The sequence below is a fragment of the Schistocerca piceifrons genome, unplaced genomic scaffold, assembly GCF_021461385.2.
Source record: "Schistocerca piceifrons isolate TAMUIC-IGC-003096 unplaced genomic scaffold, iqSchPice1.1 HiC_scaffold_687, whole genome shotgun sequence".
NCBI classification, from domain to species: Eukaryota; Metazoa; Arthropoda; class Insecta; order Orthoptera; family Acrididae; genus Schistocerca; species Schistocerca piceifrons.
In genome coordinates, this window is record NW_025728934.1 from 161957 (window position 1) to 178218 (window position 16262).

At 54.0% G+C, this 16262-nt stretch overlaps 19 non-coding genes across 19 annotated transcripts; all 19 read left to right on the plus strand.

Moving 5' to 3' along the window:
- Positions 1–1312: 1312 nt before the first annotated feature.
- On the plus strand, positions 1313–1384 carry Trnah-gug. Its single transcript has one exon. It is a non-coding gene; the product is annotated as a tRNA-His (tRNA).
- Positions 1385–2131: 747 nt separating this feature from the next.
- Positions 2132–2213, plus strand: Trnal-uag. Its single transcript has one exon. It is a non-coding gene; the product is annotated as a tRNA-Leu (tRNA).
- Positions 2214–3106: 893 nt separating this feature from the next.
- On the plus strand, positions 3107–3178 carry Trnah-gug. Its single transcript has one exon. It is a non-coding gene; the product is annotated as a tRNA-His (tRNA).
- Positions 3179–3925: 747 nt separating this feature from the next.
- Positions 3926–4007, plus strand: Trnal-uag. The gene has a single exon. It is a non-coding gene; the product is annotated as a tRNA-Leu (tRNA).
- A 445-nt stretch (positions 4008–4452) lies between these two features.
- Positions 4453–4524, plus strand: Trnae-cuc. Its single transcript has one exon. It is a non-coding gene; the product is annotated as a tRNA-Glu (tRNA).
- Positions 4525–4910: 386 nt separating this feature from the next.
- On the plus strand, positions 4911–4982 carry Trnah-gug. The gene has a single exon. It is a non-coding gene; the product is annotated as a tRNA-His (tRNA).
- Positions 4983–5729: 747 nt separating this feature from the next.
- On the plus strand, positions 5730–5811 carry Trnal-uag. The gene has a single exon. It is a non-coding gene; the product is annotated as a tRNA-Leu (tRNA).
- Positions 5812–6704: 893 nt separating this feature from the next.
- On the plus strand, positions 6705–6776 carry Trnah-gug. Its single transcript has one exon. It is a non-coding gene; the product is annotated as a tRNA-His (tRNA).
- Positions 6777–7523: 747 nt separating this feature from the next.
- Positions 7524–7605, plus strand: Trnal-uag. Its single transcript has one exon. It is a non-coding gene; the product is annotated as a tRNA-Leu (tRNA).
- Positions 7606–8050: 445 nt separating this feature from the next.
- On the plus strand, positions 8051–8122 carry Trnae-cuc. Its single transcript has one exon. It is a non-coding gene; the product is annotated as a tRNA-Glu (tRNA).
- Positions 8123–8508: 386 nt separating this feature from the next.
- Positions 8509–8580, plus strand: Trnah-gug. Its single transcript has one exon. It is a non-coding gene; the product is annotated as a tRNA-His (tRNA).
- A 747-nt stretch (positions 8581–9327) lies between these two features.
- Trnal-uag lies at positions 9328–9409 on the plus strand. Its single transcript has one exon. It is a non-coding gene; the product is annotated as a tRNA-Leu (tRNA).
- Positions 9410–11974: 2565 nt separating this feature from the next.
- On the plus strand, positions 11975–12046 carry Trnah-gug. The gene has a single exon. It is a non-coding gene; the product is annotated as a tRNA-His (tRNA).
- A 747-nt stretch (positions 12047–12793) lies between these two features.
- Trnal-uag lies at positions 12794–12875 on the plus strand. The gene has a single exon. It is a non-coding gene; the product is annotated as a tRNA-Leu (tRNA).
- A 445-nt stretch (positions 12876–13320) lies between these two features.
- On the plus strand, positions 13321–13392 carry Trnae-cuc. The gene has a single exon. It is a non-coding gene; the product is annotated as a tRNA-Glu (tRNA).
- Positions 13393–13778: 386 nt separating this feature from the next.
- Positions 13779–13850, plus strand: Trnah-gug. Its single transcript has one exon. It is a non-coding gene; the product is annotated as a tRNA-His (tRNA).
- Positions 13851–14597: 747 nt separating this feature from the next.
- On the plus strand, positions 14598–14679 carry Trnal-uag. The gene has a single exon. It is a non-coding gene; the product is annotated as a tRNA-Leu (tRNA).
- Positions 14680–15124: 445 nt separating this feature from the next.
- Positions 15125–15196, plus strand: Trnae-cuc. Its single transcript has one exon. It is a non-coding gene; the product is annotated as a tRNA-Glu (tRNA).
- A 386-nt stretch (positions 15197–15582) lies between these two features.
- On the plus strand, positions 15583–15654 carry Trnah-gug. Its single transcript has one exon. It is a non-coding gene; the product is annotated as a tRNA-His (tRNA).
- Positions 15655–16262: the final 608 nt, after the last annotated feature.

A 16262-nucleotide genomic window follows, 5' to 3' on the forward strand; every position in this document is an offset into this window, starting at 1 on the left:
TAACCTCCTTGAGCTCACATATGTTTGATACATGGAGCATTCTAGCTCCGCCTGACAGTTACAGCTACGATACTTTAGTGGTTAAGGAAAGCCCAGGTTCGAAACCTGATCACGGCACGAAAACGTCTCTTGACGCTGTCTCCTTAACTGCGACAGCTACAGACAAGTGGCGTCGCTACCATACGGCGGGCACGGCTTTTTCTTGCTGTGGATGGCCTAAAGAGACGCTTCCAGTGGGAGAGCAGTGGAAAGACATGGCACGGCGATTGCCAAGATACTTCCATTTCGAAGTGATCTTTGTAGTACAAAGGAAACGTTTTGCCGCTGCTGATCCAACGGTAACGTGGCCGAGCGGTCTAAGGCGCTGGTTTTAGGCACCAGTCTCTCCGGAGGCATGGGTTCGAATCCCACCCTTGCCACTTTTTACGTCTCATTTTTGTGCCGTTGCGGTGTGTTCTCGTGGGGTAGGACGCAGCTCTTGTGACGCGCGTGTTGTGTAGGTAGCGTGGTCGACCGGTCTAAGGCGCTGGTTTCAGACACCATTCTCTTCGGAGGCGTGGGTTACAATCCCACAGCTGCCGAACGTGTAATGTTTCCTGTGTCGAAGGCAGATGCACTCATTGCCCGCAAAGGAAACAGCACAACAAGGCGTGAGCGTCTGCTTGGTGAATTGTCGTAGAACAGTGCGTGGTGCAACGACAGGATTTGTAGGCACCGTTTGCTCTCATCATTGCTGGCGTTCGCCTCCACGAAATGCGTCCGGAGCACGCCGTTCTATAACGCGAGAGAGTGGATTTTTTACAGTTGTCGTCAGTTAACCGTGGGCGGCTGCTGCGTTCGCTGGAAGGAGCACTGCCGTCGTTATCCGGTGTGGTCTAGTGGCTAGGGTACCTGGATCTCACCCAGGAGGCCACGCTTCGGTTCCCGATACCGGAATTGCGCGTTTTTGTAGCTCCTCTTATTCGACTTGACTCGACTGACGCTACGCTGACGCGTGCAGAAAGCTACGTTAAGTATGACTCGCGGCAACACCTGACGGCGAGAGAGATGCGGCGTCTATCCACTTGTTATCGAGCCACATACCGGTACCTGTAGTCAAGAGGCTTGGAGGACTGCAAGACATTGCCACGGAGGTGAATGCAGCTAACCACTGTAGTTAGAGTCCTGACAGCGCAGGCACGTTCATTTGCTCGTATACATGTGATGGAGACCGTGTCTGACACTGCTGTGGCGTACACCTTGGCCTAGGCTTTGCTGGGTATCGCCACTTGCATTGCAGCCAGCTGCCTTCGCGGGCGCCTCCGTGGCCATGGCCGTGATCGTCTAGTGGTTAGGACATTGCGTTGTGGCCGCAATAACCCAGGTTCGAATCCTGGTCACGGCAATTTTGAAAGTTTTGCCTTGCTGCCGTTGCAATGGCGAGTACTCGAAATGACAGTACTCTCTTGATTTTTTCACTCGTGTTCCGCAGGCCGCAGTTAGCACTACCACTTCATCCCCAACACGTAATGTTGCCTCCCAGAGCGCAGACGTCCGCTGCTCTCTGTAGTCGAAAAGGGCAGTCGTTTGAAGTGCGATGGATGAGCAGCCAGTCGCAGCAGAACAGGAAGCTGTGGCGTGCACTGTTTCTACAAATGCTAGGAACACTGGCGCACCAAGCAGCGCATGTAGCGTGGCCGAGCGCTTTAAGCCGCTGGTTTAAGGCACCAGTCTCTCTGTAGGCGCGGTTTCGAATCCCGTAGCTGCCGGGGGTTTTGATGTGATCGCGTTAACCTGCCGCTTTTCCTTCAAGTGTAACCTCCTTGAGCTCACATATGTTTGATACATGGAGCATTCTAACTCCGTCTGACAGTTACAGCTACGATACTTTAGTGGTTAAGGAAAGCCCAGGTTCGAAACCTGGTCACAGCACGAAAACGTCTCTTGACGCTGTCTCCTTAACTGCGACAGCTACAGACAAGTGGCGTCGCTACCATACGGCGGGCACGGCTTTTTCTTGCGTTGGATGGCCTAAAGAGACGCTTCCAGTGGGAGAGCAGTGGAAATACATGGCACGGCGATTGCCAAGATACTTCCATTTCGAAGTGATCTTTGTAGTACAAACGAAACGTTTTGCCGCTGCTGATCCAACGGGAACATGGCCGAGCGGTCTAAGGCGCTGGTTTTAGGCACCAGTCTCTCCGGAGGCGTGGGTTCGAATCCCACCGTTGCCACTTTTTACGTCTCATTTTTGTGCCGTTGCGGTGTGTTCTCGTGGGGTAGGACGCAGCTCTTGTGACGCGCGTGTTGTGTAGGTAGCGTGGCCGAGCGGTCTAAGGCGCTGGTTTCAGGCACCATTCTCTTCGGAGGCGTGGGTTCCAATCCCACAGCTGCCGAACGTGTAATGTTTCCTGTGTCGAAGGCAGATGCACTCATTGCCCGCAAAGGAAACAACACAACAAGGCGTGAGCGTCTGCTTGGTGAATTGTCGTAGAACAGTGCGTGGTGCAACGACAGGATTTGTAGGCACCTTTTGCTCTCATCATTGCTGGCGTTCGTCTCCACGAAATGCGTCCGGAGCACGCCGTTCTATAACGCGAGAGAGTGGATTTTTTACAGTTGTCGTCAGTTAACCGTGGGCGGCTGCTGCGTTCGCTGGAAGGAGCACTGCCGTCGTTATCCGGTGTGTTCTAGTGGCTAGGGTACCTGGATCTCACCCAGGAGGCCACGCTTCGGTTCCCGATACCGGAATTGCGCGTTTTTGTAGCTCCTCTTATTCGACTTGACTCGACTGACGCTACGCTGACGCGTGCAGAAAGCTACGTTAAGTATGACTCGCGGCAACACCTGACGGCGAGAGAGATGCGGCGTCTATCCACTTGTTATCGAGCCACATACCGGTACCTGTAGTCAAGAGGCTTGGAGGACTGCAAGACATTGCCACGGAGGTGAATGCAGCTAACCACTGTAGTTAGAGTCCTGACAGCACAGGCACGTTCATTTGCTCGTATACATGTGATGGAGACCGTGTCTGACACTGCTGTGGCGTACACCTTGGCCTAGGCTTTGCTGGGTATCGCCACTTGCATTGCAGCCAGCTGCCTTCGCGGGCGCCTCCGTGGCCATGGCCGTGATCGTCTAGTGGTTAGGACATTGCGTTGTGGCCGCAATAACCCAGGTTCGAATCCTGGTCACGGCAATTTTGAAAGTTTTGCCTTGCTGCCGTTGCAATGGCGAGTACTCGAAATGACAGTACTCTCTTGATTTTTTCACTCGTGTTCCGCAGGCCGCAGTTAGCACTACCACTTCATCCCCAACACGTAATGTCGCCTCCCAGAGCGCAGACGTCCGCTGCTCTCTGTAGTCGAAAAGGGCAGTCGTTTGAAGTGCGATGGATGAGCAGCCAGTCCCGGCAGAACAGGAAGCTGTGGCGTGCACTGTTTCTACAAATGCTAGGAACACTGGCGCACCAAGCAGCGCATGTAGCGTGGCCGAGCGCTTTAAGGCGCTGGTTTAAGGCACCAGTCTCTCTGTAGGCGCGGTTTCGAATCCCGTAGCTGCCGGGGGTTTTGATGTGATCGCGTTAACCTGCCGCTTTTCCTTCAAGTGTAACCTCCTTGAGCTCACATATGTTTGATACATGGAGCATTCTAACTCCGTCTGACAGTTACAGCTACGATACTTTAGTGGTTAAGGAAAGCCCAGGTTCGAAACCTGGTCACGGCACGAAAACGTCTCTTGACGCTGTCTCCTTAACTGCGACAGCTACAGACAAGTGGCGTCGCTACCATACGGCGGGCACGGCTTTTTCTTGCTGTGGATGGCCTAAAGAGACGCTTCCAGTGGGAGAGCAGTGGAAATACATGGCACGGCGATTGCCAAGATACTTCCATTTCGAAGTGATCTTTGTAGTACAAACGAAACGTTTTGCCGCTGCTGGTCCAACGGTAACGTGGCCGAGCGGTCTAAGGCGCTGGTTTTAGGCACCAGTCTCTCCGGAGGCGTGGGTTCGAATCCCACCGTTGCCACTTTTTACGTCTCATTTTTGTGCCGTTGCGGTGTGTTCTCGTGGGGTAGGACGCAGCTCTTGTGACGCGCGTGTTGTGTAGGTAGCGTGGCCGAGCGGTCAAAGGCGCTGGTTTCAGGCACCATTCTCTTCGGAGGCGTGGGTTCCAATCCCACAGCTGCCGAACGTGTAATGTTTCCTGTGTCGAAGGCAGATGCACTCATTGCCCGCAAAGGAAACAACACAACAACGCGTGAGCGTCTGCTTGGTGAATTGTCGTAGAACAGTGCGTGGTGCAACGACAGGATTTGTAGGCACCTTTTGCTCTCATCATTGCTGGCGTTCGTCTCCACGAAATGCGTCCGGAGCACGCCGTTCTATAACGCGAGAGAGTGGATTTTTTACAGTTGTCGTCAGTTAACCGTGGGCGGCTGCTGCGTTCGCTGGAAAGAGCACTTCCGTCGTTATCCGGTTTGGTCTAGTGGCTAGGATACCTGGCTCTCAACGAGGAGGCCCGGGTTCGATTCCCGGTACCGGACTTGCGCGTTTTTCTTGCTCCTCCTATGCGACTTGTCTCGACTTTGCTCGACTGACGCTACGCTGACGCGTGCAGAAAGCTACGTTAAGTATGACTCGCGGCAACACCTGACGGCGAGAGAGATGCGGCGTCTATCCACTTGTTATCGAGCCACATACCGGTACCTGTAGTCAAGAGGCTTGGAGGACTGCAAGACATTGCCACGGAGGTGAATGCAGCTAACCACTGTAGTTAGAGTCCTGACAGCGCAGGCACGTTCATTTGCTCGTATACATGTGATGGAGACCGTGTCTGACACTGCTGTGGCGTACACCTTGGCCTAGGCTTTGCTGGGTATCGCCACTTGCATTGCAGCCAGCTGCCTTCGCGGGCGCCTCCGTGGCCATGGCCGTGATCGTCTAGTGGTTAGGACATTGCGTTGTGGCCGCAATAACCCAGGTTCGAATCCTGGTCACGGCAATTTTGAAAGTTTTGCCTTGCTGCCGTTGCAATGGCGAGTACTCGAAATGACAGTACTCTCTTGATTTTTTCACTCGTGTTCCGCAGGCCGCAGTTAGCACTACCACTTCATCCCCAACACGTAATGTTGCCTCCCAGAGCGCAGACGTCCGCTGCTCTCTGTAGTCGAAAAGGGCAGTCGTTTGAAGTGCGATGGATGAGCAGCCAGTCGCAGCAGAACAGGAAGCTGTGGCGTGCACTGTTTCTACAAATGCTAGGAACACTGGCGCACCAAGCAGCGCATGTAGCGTGGCCGAGCGCTTTAAGCCGCTGGTTTAAGGCACCAGTCTCTCTGTAGGCGCGGTTTCGAATCCCGTAGCTGCCGGGGGTTTTGATGTGATCGCGTTAACCTGCCGCTTTTCCTTCAAGTGTAACCTCCTTGAGCTCACATATGTTTGATACATGGAGCATTCTAACTCCGTCTGACAGTTACAGCTACGATACTTTAGTGGTTAAGGAAAGCCCAGGTTCGAAACCTGGTCACGGCACGAAAACGTCTCTTGACGCTGTCTCCTTAACTGCGACAGCTACAGACAAGTGGCGTCGCTACCTTACGGCGGGCACGGCTTTTTCTTGCGTTGGATGGCCTAAAGAGACGCTTCCAGTGGGAGAGCAGTGGAAATACATGGCACGGCGATTGCCAAGATACTTCCATTTCGAAGTGATCTTTGTAGTACAAACGAAACGTTTTGCCGCTGCTGATCCAACGGGAACATGGCCGAGCGGTCTAAGGCGCTGGTTTTAGGCACCAGTCTCTCCGGAGGCGTGGGTTCGAATCCCACCGTTGCCACTTTTTACGTCTCATTTTTGTGCCGTTGCGGTGTGTTCTCGTGGGGTAGGACGCAGCTCTTGTGACGCGCGTGTTGTGTAGGTAGCGTGGCCGAGCGGTCTAAGGCGCTGGTTTCAGGCACCATTCTCTTCGGAGGCGTGGGTTCCAATCCCACAGCTGCCGAACGTGTAATGTTTCCTGTGTCGAAGGCAGATGCACTCATTGCCCGCAAAGGAAACAACACAACAACGCGTGAGCGTCTGCTTGGTGAATTGTCGTAGAACAGTGCGTGGTGCAACGACAGGATTTGTAGGCACCTTTTGCTCTCATCATTGCTGGCGTTCGTCTCCACGAAATGCGTCCGGAGCACGCCGTTCTATAACGCGAGAGAGTGGATTTTTTACAGTTGTCGTCAGTTAACCGTGGGCGGCTGCTGCGTTCGCTGGAAGGAGCACTGCCGTCGTTATCCGGTGTGTTCTAGTGGCTAGGGTACCTGGATCTCACCCAGGAGGCCACGCTTCGGTTCCCGATACCGGAATTGCGCGTTTTTGTAGCTCCTCTTATTCGACTTGACTCGACTGACGCTACGCTGACGCGTGCAGAAAGCTACGTTAAGTATGACTCGCGGCAACACCTGACGGCGAGAGAGATGCGGCGTCTATCCACTTGTTATCGAGCCACATACCGGTACCTGTAGTCAAGAGGCTTGGAGGACTGCAAGACATTGCCACGGAGGTGAATGCAGCTAACCACTGTAGTTAGAGTCCTGACAGCACAGGCACGTTCATTTGCTCGTATACATGTGATGGAGACCGTGTCTGACACTGCTGTGGCGTACACCTTGGCCTAGGCTTTGCTGGGTATCGCCACTTGCATTGCAGCCAGCTGCCTTCGCGGGCGCCTCCGTGGCCATGGCCGTGATCGTCTAGTGGTTAGGACATTGCGTTGTGGCCGCAATAACCCAGGTTCGAATCCTGGTCACGGCAATTTTGAAAGTTTTGCCTTGCTGCCGTTGCAATGGCGAGTACTCGAAATGACAGTACTCTCTTGATTTTTTCACTCGTGTTCCGCAGGCCGCAGTTAGCACTACCACTTCATCCCCAACACGTAATGTCGCCTCCCAGAGCGCAGACGTCCGCTGCTCTCTGTAGTCGAAAAGGGCAGTCGTTTGAAGTGCGATGGATGAGCAGCCAGTCCCGGCAGAACAGGAAGCTGTGGCGTGCACTGTTTCTACAAATGCTAGGAACACTGGCGCACCAAGCAGCGCATGTAGCGTGGCCGAGCGCTTTAAGGCGCTGGTTTAAGGCACCAGTCTCTCTGTAGGCGCGGTTTCGAATCCCGTAGCTGCCGGGGGTTTTGATGTGATCGCGTTAACCTGCCGCTTTTCCTTCAAGTGTAACCTCCTTGAGCTCACATATGTTTGATACATGGAGCATTCTAACTCCGTCTGACAGTTACAGCTACGATACTTTAGTGGTTAAGGAAAGCCCAGGTTCGAAACCTGGTCACGGCACGAAAACGTCTCTTGACGCTGTCTCCTTAACTGCGACAGCTACAGACAAGTGGCGTCGCTACCATACGGCGGGCACGGCTTTTTCTTGCTGTGGATGGCCTAAAGAGACGCTTCCAGTGGGAGAGCAGTGGAAATACATGGCACGGCGATTGCCAAGATACTTCCATTTCGAAGTGATCTTTGTAGTACAAACGAAACGTTTTGCCGCTGCTGGTCCAACGGTAACGTGGCCGAGCGGTCTAAGGCGCTGGTTTTAGGCACCAGTCTCTCCGGAGGCGTGGGTTCGAATCCCACCGTTGCCACTTTTTACGTCTCATTTTTGTGCCGTTGCGGTGTGTTCTCGTGGGGTAGGACGCAGCTCTTGTGACGCGCGTGTTGTGTAGGTAGCGTGGCCGAGCGGTCAAAGGCGCTGGTTTCAGGCACCATTCTCTTCGGAGGCGTGGGTTCCAATCCCACAGCTGCCGAACGTGTAATGTTTCCTGTGTCGAAGGCAGATGCACTCATTGCCCGCAAAGGAAACAACACAACAACGCGTGAGCGTCTGCTTGGTGAATTGTCGTAGAACAGTGCGTGGTGCAACGACAGGATTTGTAGGCACCTTTTGCTCTCATCATTGCTGGCGTTCGTCTCCACGAAATGCGTCCGGAGCACGCCGTTCTATAACGCGAGAGAGTGGATTTTTTACAGTTGTCGTCAGTTAACCGTGGGCGGCTGCTGCGTTCGCTGGAAAGAGCACTTCCGTCGTTATCCGGTTTGGTCTAGTGGCTAGGATACCTGGCTCTCAACGAGGAGGCCCGGGTTCGATTCCCGGTACCGGACTTGCGCGTTTTTCTTGCTCCTCCTATGCGACTTGTCTCGACTTTGCTCGACTGACGCTACGCTGACGCGTGCAGAAAGCTACGTTAAGTATGACTCGCGGCAACACCTGACGGCGAGAGAGATGCGGCGTCTATCCACTTGTTATCGAGCACCATACCGGTACCTGTAGTCAAGAGGCTTGGAGGACTGCAAGACATTGCCACGGAGGTGAATGCAGCTAACCACTGTAGTTAGAGTCCTGACAGCGCAGGCACGTTCATTTGCTCGTATACATGTGATGGAGACCGTGTCTGACACTGCTGTGGCGTACACCTTGGCCTAGGCTTTGCTGGGTATCGCCACTTGCATTGCAGCCAGCTGCCTTCGCGGGCGCCTCCGTGGCCATGGCCGTGATCGTCTAGTGGTTAGGACATTGCGTTGTGGCCGCAATAACCCAGGTTCGAATCCTGGTCACGGCAATTTTGAAAGTTTTGCCTTGCTGCCGTTGCAATGGCGAGTACTCGAAATGACAGTACTCTCTTGATTTTTTCACTCGTGTTCCGCAGGCCGCAGTTAGCACTACCACTTCATCCCCAACACGTAATGTCGCCTCCCAGAGCGCAGACGTCCGCTGCTCTCTGTAGTCGAAAAGGGCAGTCGTTTGAAGTGCGATGGATGAGCAGCCAGTCGCAGCAGAACAGGAAGCTGTGGCGTGCACTGTTTCTACAAATGCTAGGAACACTGGCGCACCAAGCAGCGCATGTAGCGTGGCCGAGCGCTTTAAGGCGCTGGTTTAAGGCACCAGTCTCTCTGTAGGCGCGGTTTCGAATCCCGTAGCTGCCGGGGGTTTTGATGTGATCGCGTTAACCTGCCGCTTTTCCTTCAAGTGTAACCTCCTTGAGCTCACATATGTTTGATACATGGAGCATTCTAACTCCGTCTGACAGTTACAGCTACGATACTTTACTGGTTAAGGAAAGCCCAGGTTCGAAACCTGGTCACGGCACGAAAACGTCTCTTGACGCTGTCTCCTTAACTGCGACAGCTACAGACAAGTGGCGTCGCTACCATACGGCGGGCACGGCTTTTTCTTGCTGTGGATGGCCTAAAGAGACGCTTCCAGTGGGAGAACAGTGGAAATACATGGCACGGCGATTGCCAAGATACTTCCATTTCGAAGTGATCTTTGTAGTACAAACGAAACGTTTTGCCGCTGCTGGTCCAACGGTAACGTGGCCGAGCGGTCTAAGGCGCTGGTTTTAGGCACCAGTCTCTCCGGAGGCGTGGGTTCGAATCCCACCGTTGCCACTTTTTACGTCTCATTTTTGTGCCGTTGCGGTGTGTTCTCGTGGGGTAGGACGCAGCTCTTGTGACGCGCGTGTTGTGTAGGTAGCGTGGCCGAGCGGTCTAAGGCGCTGGTTTCAGGCACCATTCTCTTCGGAGGCGTGGGTTCCAATCCCACAGCTGCCGAACGTGTAATGTTTCCTGTGTCGAAGGCAGATGCACTCATTGCCCGCAAAGGAAACAACACAACAACGCGTGAGCGTCTGCTTGGTGAATTGTCGTAGAACAGTGCGTGGTGCAACGACAGGATTTGTAGGCACCTTTTGCTCTCATCATTGCTGGCGTTCGTCTCCACGAAATGCGTCCGGAGCACGCCGTTCTATAACGCGAGAGAGTGGATTTTTTTACAGTTGTCGTCACTTAACCGTGGGCGGCTGCTGCGTTCGCTGGAAAGAGCACTGCCGTCGTTATCCGGTGTGGTCTAGTGGCTAGGGTACCTGGATCTCACCCAGGAGGCCCGGCTTCGATTCCCGGTAGCGGAATTGCGCGTTTTTGTTGCGCCTCTTATTCGACTTGACTCGACTGACGCTACGCTGACGCGTGCAGAAAGGTACGTTAAGTATGACTCGCGGCAACACCTAACGGCGAGAGAGATGGGGCGTCTATCCACTTGTTATCGAGCCACATACCGGTACCTGTAGTCAAGAGGCTTGGAGGACTGCAAGACATTGCCACGGAGGTGAATGCAGCTAACCACTGTAGTTAGAGTCCTGACAGCGCAGGCACGTTCATTTGCTCGTATACATGTGATGGAGTCCGTGTCTGACACTGCTGTGGCGTACACCTTTGCCTAGGCTTTGCTGGGTATCGCCACTTGCATTGCAGCCAGCTGCCTTCGCGGGCGCCTCCGTGGCCATGGCCGTGATCGTCTAGTGGTTAGGACATTGCGTTGTGGCCGCAATTAGCACTACCACTTCATCCCCAACACGTAATGTCGCCTCCCAGAGCGCAGACGTCCGCTGCTCTCTGTAGTCGAAAAGGGCAGTCGGTTGAAGTGCGATGGATGAGCAGCCAGTCCCAGCAGAACAGGAAGCTGTGGCGTGCACTGTTTCTACAAATGCTAGGAACACGGGCGCACCAAGCAGCGCATGTAGCGTGGCCGAGCGCTTTAAGGCGCTGGTTTAAGGCACCAGTCTCTCTGTAGGCGCGGTTTCGAATCCCGTAGCTGCCGGGGGTTTTGATGTGATCGCGTTAACCTGCCGCTTTTCCTTCAAGTGTAACCTCCTTGAGCTCACATATGTTTGATACATGGAGCATTCTAGCTCCGCCTGACAGTTACAGCTACGATACTTTAGTGGTTAAGGAAAGCCCAGGTTCGAAACCTGATCACGGCACGAAAACGTCTCTTGACGCTGTCTCCTTAACTGCGACAGCTACAGACAAGTGGCGTCGCTACCATACGGCGGGCACGGCTTTTTCTTGCTGTGGATGGCCTAAAGAGACGCTTCCAGTGGGAGAGCAGTGGAAAGACATGGCACGGCGATTGCCAAGATACTTCCATTTCGAAGTGATCTTTGTAGTACAAAGGAAACGTTTTGCCGCTGCTGATCCAACGGTAACGTGGCCGAGCGGTCTAAGGCGCTGGTTTTAGGCACCAGTCTCTCCGGAGGCATGGGTTCGAATCCCACCCTTGCCACTTTTTACGTCTCATTTTTGTGCCGTTGCGGTGTGTTCTCGTGGGGTAGGACGCAGCTCTTGTGACGCGCGTGTTGTGTAGGTAGCGTGGTCGACCGGTCTAAGGCGCTGGTTTCAGACACCATTCTCTTCGGAGGCGTGGGTTACAATCCCACAGCTGCCGAACGTGTAATGTTTCCTGTGTCGAAGGCAGATGCACTCATTGCCCGCAAAGGAAACAGCACAACAAGGCGTGAGCGTCTGCTTGGTGAATTGTCGTAGAACAGTGCGTGGTGCAACGACAGGATTTGTAGGCACCGTTTGCTCTCATCATTGCTGGCGTTCGCCTCCACGAAATGCGTCCGGAGCACGCCGTTCTATAACGCGAGAGAGTGGATTTTTTACAGTTGTCGTCAGTTAACCGTGGGCGGCTGCTGCGTTCGCTGGAAGGAGCACTGCCGTCGTTATCCGGTGTGGTCTAGTGGCTAGGGTACCTGGATCTCACCCAGGAGGCCACGCTTCGGTTCCCGATACCGGAATTGCGCGTTTTTGTAGCTCCTCTTATTCGACTTGACTCGACTGACGCTACGCTGACGCGTGCAGAAAGCTACGTTAAGTATGACTCGCGGCAACACCTGACGGCGAGAGAGATGCGGCGTCTATCCACTTGTTATCGAGCCACATACCGGTACCTGTAGTCAAGAGGCTTGGAGGACTGCAAGACATTGCCACGGAGGTGAATGCAGCTAACCACTGTAGTTAGAGTCCTGACAGCGCAGGCACGTTCATTTGCTCGTATACATGTGATGGAGACCGTGTCTGACACTGCTGTGGCGTACACCTTGGCCTAGGCTTTGCTGGGTATCGCCACTTGCATTGCAGCCAGCTGCCTTCGCGGGCGCCTCCGTGGCCATGGCCGTGATCGTCTAGTGGTTAGGACATTGCGTTGTGGCCGCAATAACCCAGGTTCGAATCCTGGTCACGGCAATTTTGAAAGTTTTGCCTTGCTGCCGTTGCAATGGCGAGTACTCGAAATGACAGTACTCTCTTGATTTTTTCACTCGTGTTCCGCAGGCCGCAGTTAGCACTACCACTTCATCCCCAACACGTAATGTCGCCTCCCAGAGCGCAGACGTCCGCTGCTCTCTGTAGTCGAAAAGGGCAGTCGTTTGAAGTGCGATGGATGAGCAGCCAGTCGCAGCAGAACAGGAAGCTGTGGCGTGCACTGTTTCTACAAATGCTAGGAACACTGGCGCACCAAGCAGCGCATGTAGCGTGGCCGAGCGCTTTAAGCCGCTGGTTTAAGGCACCAGTCTCTCTGTAGGCGCGGTTTCGAATCCCGTAGCTGCCGGGGGTTTTGATGTGATCGCGTTAAGCTGCCGCTTTTCCTTCAAGTGTAACCTCCTTGAGCTCACATATGTTTGATACATGGAGCATTCTAACTCCGTCTGACAGTTACAGCTACGATACTTTAGTGGTTAAGGAAAGCCCAGGTTCGAAACCTGGTCACGGCACGAAAACGTCTCTTGACGCTGTCTCCTTAACTGCGACAGCTACAGACAAGTGGCGTCGCTACCATACGGCGGGCACGGCTTTTTCTTGCTGTGGATGGCCTAAAGAGACGCTTCCAGTGGGAGAGCAGTGGAAATACATGGCACGGCGATTGCCAAGATACTTCCATTTCGAAGTGATCTTTGTAGTACAAACGAAACGTTTTGCCGCTGCTGGTCCAACGGTAACGTGGCCGAGCGGTCTAAGGCGCTGGTTTTAGGCACCAGTCTCTCCGGAGGCGTGGGTTCGAATCCCACCGTTGCCACTTTTTACGTCTCATTTTTGTGCCGTTGCGGTGTGTTCTCGTGGGGTAGGACGCAGCTCTTGTGACGCGCGTGTTGTGTAGGTAGCGTGGCCGAGCGGTCAAAGGCGCTGGTTTCAGGCACCATTCTCTTCGGAGGCGTGGGTTCCAATCCCACAGCTGCCGAACGTGTAATGTTTCCTGTGTCGAAGGCAGATGCACTCATTGCCCGCAAAGGAAACAACACAACAACGCGTGAGCGTCTGCTTGGTGAATTGTCGTAGAACAGTGCGTGGTGCAACGACAGGATTTGTAGGCACCTTTTGCTCTCATCATTGCTGGCGTTCGTCTCCACGAAATGCGTCCGGAGCACGCCGTTCTATAACGCGAGAGAGTGGATTTTTTACAGTTGTCGTCAGTTAACCGTGGGCGGCTGCTGCGTTCGCTGGAAAGAGCACTTCCGTCGTTATCCGGTTTGGTCTAGTGGCTAGGATACCTGGCTCTCAACGAGGAGGCCCGGGTTCGATTCCCGGTACCGGACTTGCGCGTTTTTCTTGCTCCTCCTATGCGACTTGTCTCGACTTTGCTCGACTGACGCTACGCTGACGCGTGCAGAAAGCTACGTTAAGTATGACTCGCGGCAACACCTGACGGCGAGAGAGATGCGGCGTCTATCCACATGTTATCGAGCCACATACCGGTACCTGTAGTCAAGAGGCTTGGAGGACTGCAAGACATTGCCACGGAGGTGAATGCAGCTAACCACTGTAGTTAGAGTCCTGACAGCGCAGGCACGTTCATTTGCTCGTATACATGTGATGGAGACCGTGTCTGACACTGCTGTGGCGTACACCTTGGCCTAGGCTTTGCTGGGTATCGCCACTTGCATTGCAGCCAGCTGCCTTCGCGGGCGCCTCCGTGGCCATGGCCGTGATCGTCTAGTGGTTAGGACATTGCGTTGTGGCCGCAATAACCCAGGTTCGAATCCTGGTCACGGCAATTTTGAAAGTTTTGCCTTGCTGCCGTTGCAATGGCGAGTACTCGAAATGACAGTACTCTCTTGATTTTTTCACTCGTGTTCCGCAGGCCGCAGTTAGCACTACCACTTCATCCCCAACACGTAATGTCGCCTCCCAGAGCGCAGACGTCCGCTGCTCTCTGTAGTCGAAAAGGGCAGTCGTTTGAAGTGCGATGGATGAGCAGCCAGTCGCAGCAGAACAGGAAGCTGTGGCGTGCACTGTTTCTACAAATGCTAGGAACACTGGCGCACCAAGCAGCGCATGTAGCGTGGCCGAGCGCTTTAAGCCGCTGGTTTAAGGCACCAGTCTCTCTGTAGGCGCGGTTTCGAATCCCGTAGCTGCCGGGGGTTTTGATGTGATCGCGTTAAGCTGCCGCTTTTCCTTCAAGTGTAACCTCCTTGAGCTCACATATGTTTGATACATGGAGCATTCTAACTCCGTCTGACAGTTACAGCTACGATACTTTAGTGGTTAAGGAAAGCCCAGGTTCGAAACCTGGTCACGGCACGAAAACGTCTCTTGACGCTGTCTCCTTAACTGCGACAGCTACAGACAAGTGGCGTCGCTACCATACGGCGGGCACGGCTTTTTCTTGCGTTGGATGGCCTAAAGAGACGCTTCCAGTGGGAGAGCAGTGGAAATACATGGCACGGCGATTGCCAAGATACTTCCATTTCGAAGTGATCTTTGTAGTACAAACGAAACGTTTTGCCGCTGCTGATCCAACGGTAACGTGGCCGAGCGGTCTAAGGCGCTGGTTTTAGGCACCAGTCTCTCCGGAGGCGTGGGTTCGAATCCCACCGTTGCCACTTTTTACGTCTCATTTTTGTGCCGTTGCGGTGTGTTCTCGTGGGGTAGGACGCAGCTCTTGTGACGCGCGTGTTGTGTAGGTAGCGTGGCCGAGCGGTCTAAGGCGCTGGTTTCAGGCACCATTCTCTTCGGAGGCGTGGGTTCCAATCCCACAGCTGCCGAACGTGTAATGTTTCCTGTGTCGAAGGCAGATGCACTCATTGCCCGCAAAGGAAACAACACAACAACGCGTGAGCGTCTGCTTGGTGAATTGTCGTAGAACAGTGCGTGGTGCAACGACAGGATTTGTAGGCACCTTTTGCTCTCATCATTGCTGGCGTTCGTCTCCACGAAATGCGTCCGGAGCACGCCGTTCTATAACGCGAGAGAGTGGATTTTTTACAGTTGTCGTCAGTTAACCGTTGGCGGCTGCTGCGTTCGCTGGAAAGAGCACTTCCGTCGTTATCCGGTTTGGTCTAGTGGCTAGGATACCTGGCTCTCAACGAGGAGGCCCGGGTTCGATTCCCGGTACCGGACTTGCGCGTTTTTCTTGCTCCTCCTATGCGACTTGTCTCGACTTTGCTCGACTGACGCTACGCTGACGCGTGCAGAAAGCTACGTTAAGTATGACTCGCGGCAACACCTGACGGCGAGAGAGATGCGGCGTCTATCCACTTGTTATCGAGCCACATACCGGTACCTGTAGTCAAGAGGCTTGGAGGACTGCAAGACATTGCCACGGAGGTGAATGCAGCTAACCACTGTAGTTAGAGTCCTGACAGCGCAGGCACGTTCATTTGCTCGTATACATGTGATGGAGACCGTGTCTGACACTGCTGTGGCGTACACCTTGGCCTAGGCTTTGCTGGGTATCGCCACTTGCATTGCAGCCAGCTGCCTTCGCGGGCGCCTCCGTGGCCATGGCCGTGATCGTCTAGTGGTTAGGACATTGCGTTGTGGCCGCAATAACCCAGGTTCGAATCCTGGTCACGGCAATTTTGAAAGTTTTGCCTTGCTGCCGTTGCAATGGCGAGTACTCGAAATGACAGTACTCTCTTGATTTTTTCACTCGTGTTCCGCAGGCCGCAGTTAGCACTACCACTTCATCCCCAACACGTAATGTCGCCTCCCAGAGCGCAGACGTCCGCTGCTCTCTGTAGTCGAAAAGGGCAGTCGTTTGAAGTGCGATGGATGAGCAGCCAGTCGCAGCAGAACAGGAAGCTGTGGCGTGCACTGTTTCTACAAATGCTAGGAACACTGGCGCACCAAGCAGCGCATGTAGCGTGGCCGAGCGCTTTAAGGCGCTGGTTTAAGGCACCAGTCTCTCTGTAGGCGCGGTTTCGAATCCCGTAGCTGCCGGGGGTTTTGATGTGATCGCGTTAACCTGCCGCTTTTCCTTCAAGTGTAACCTCCTTGAGCTCACATATGTTTGATACATGGAGCATTCTAACTCCGTCTGACAGTTACAGCTACGATACTTTAGTGGTTAAGGAAAGCCCAGGTTCGAAACCTGGTCACGGCACGAAAACGTCTCTTGACGCTGTCTCCTTAACTGCGACAGCTACAGACAAGTGGCGTCGCTACCATACGGCGGGCACGGCTT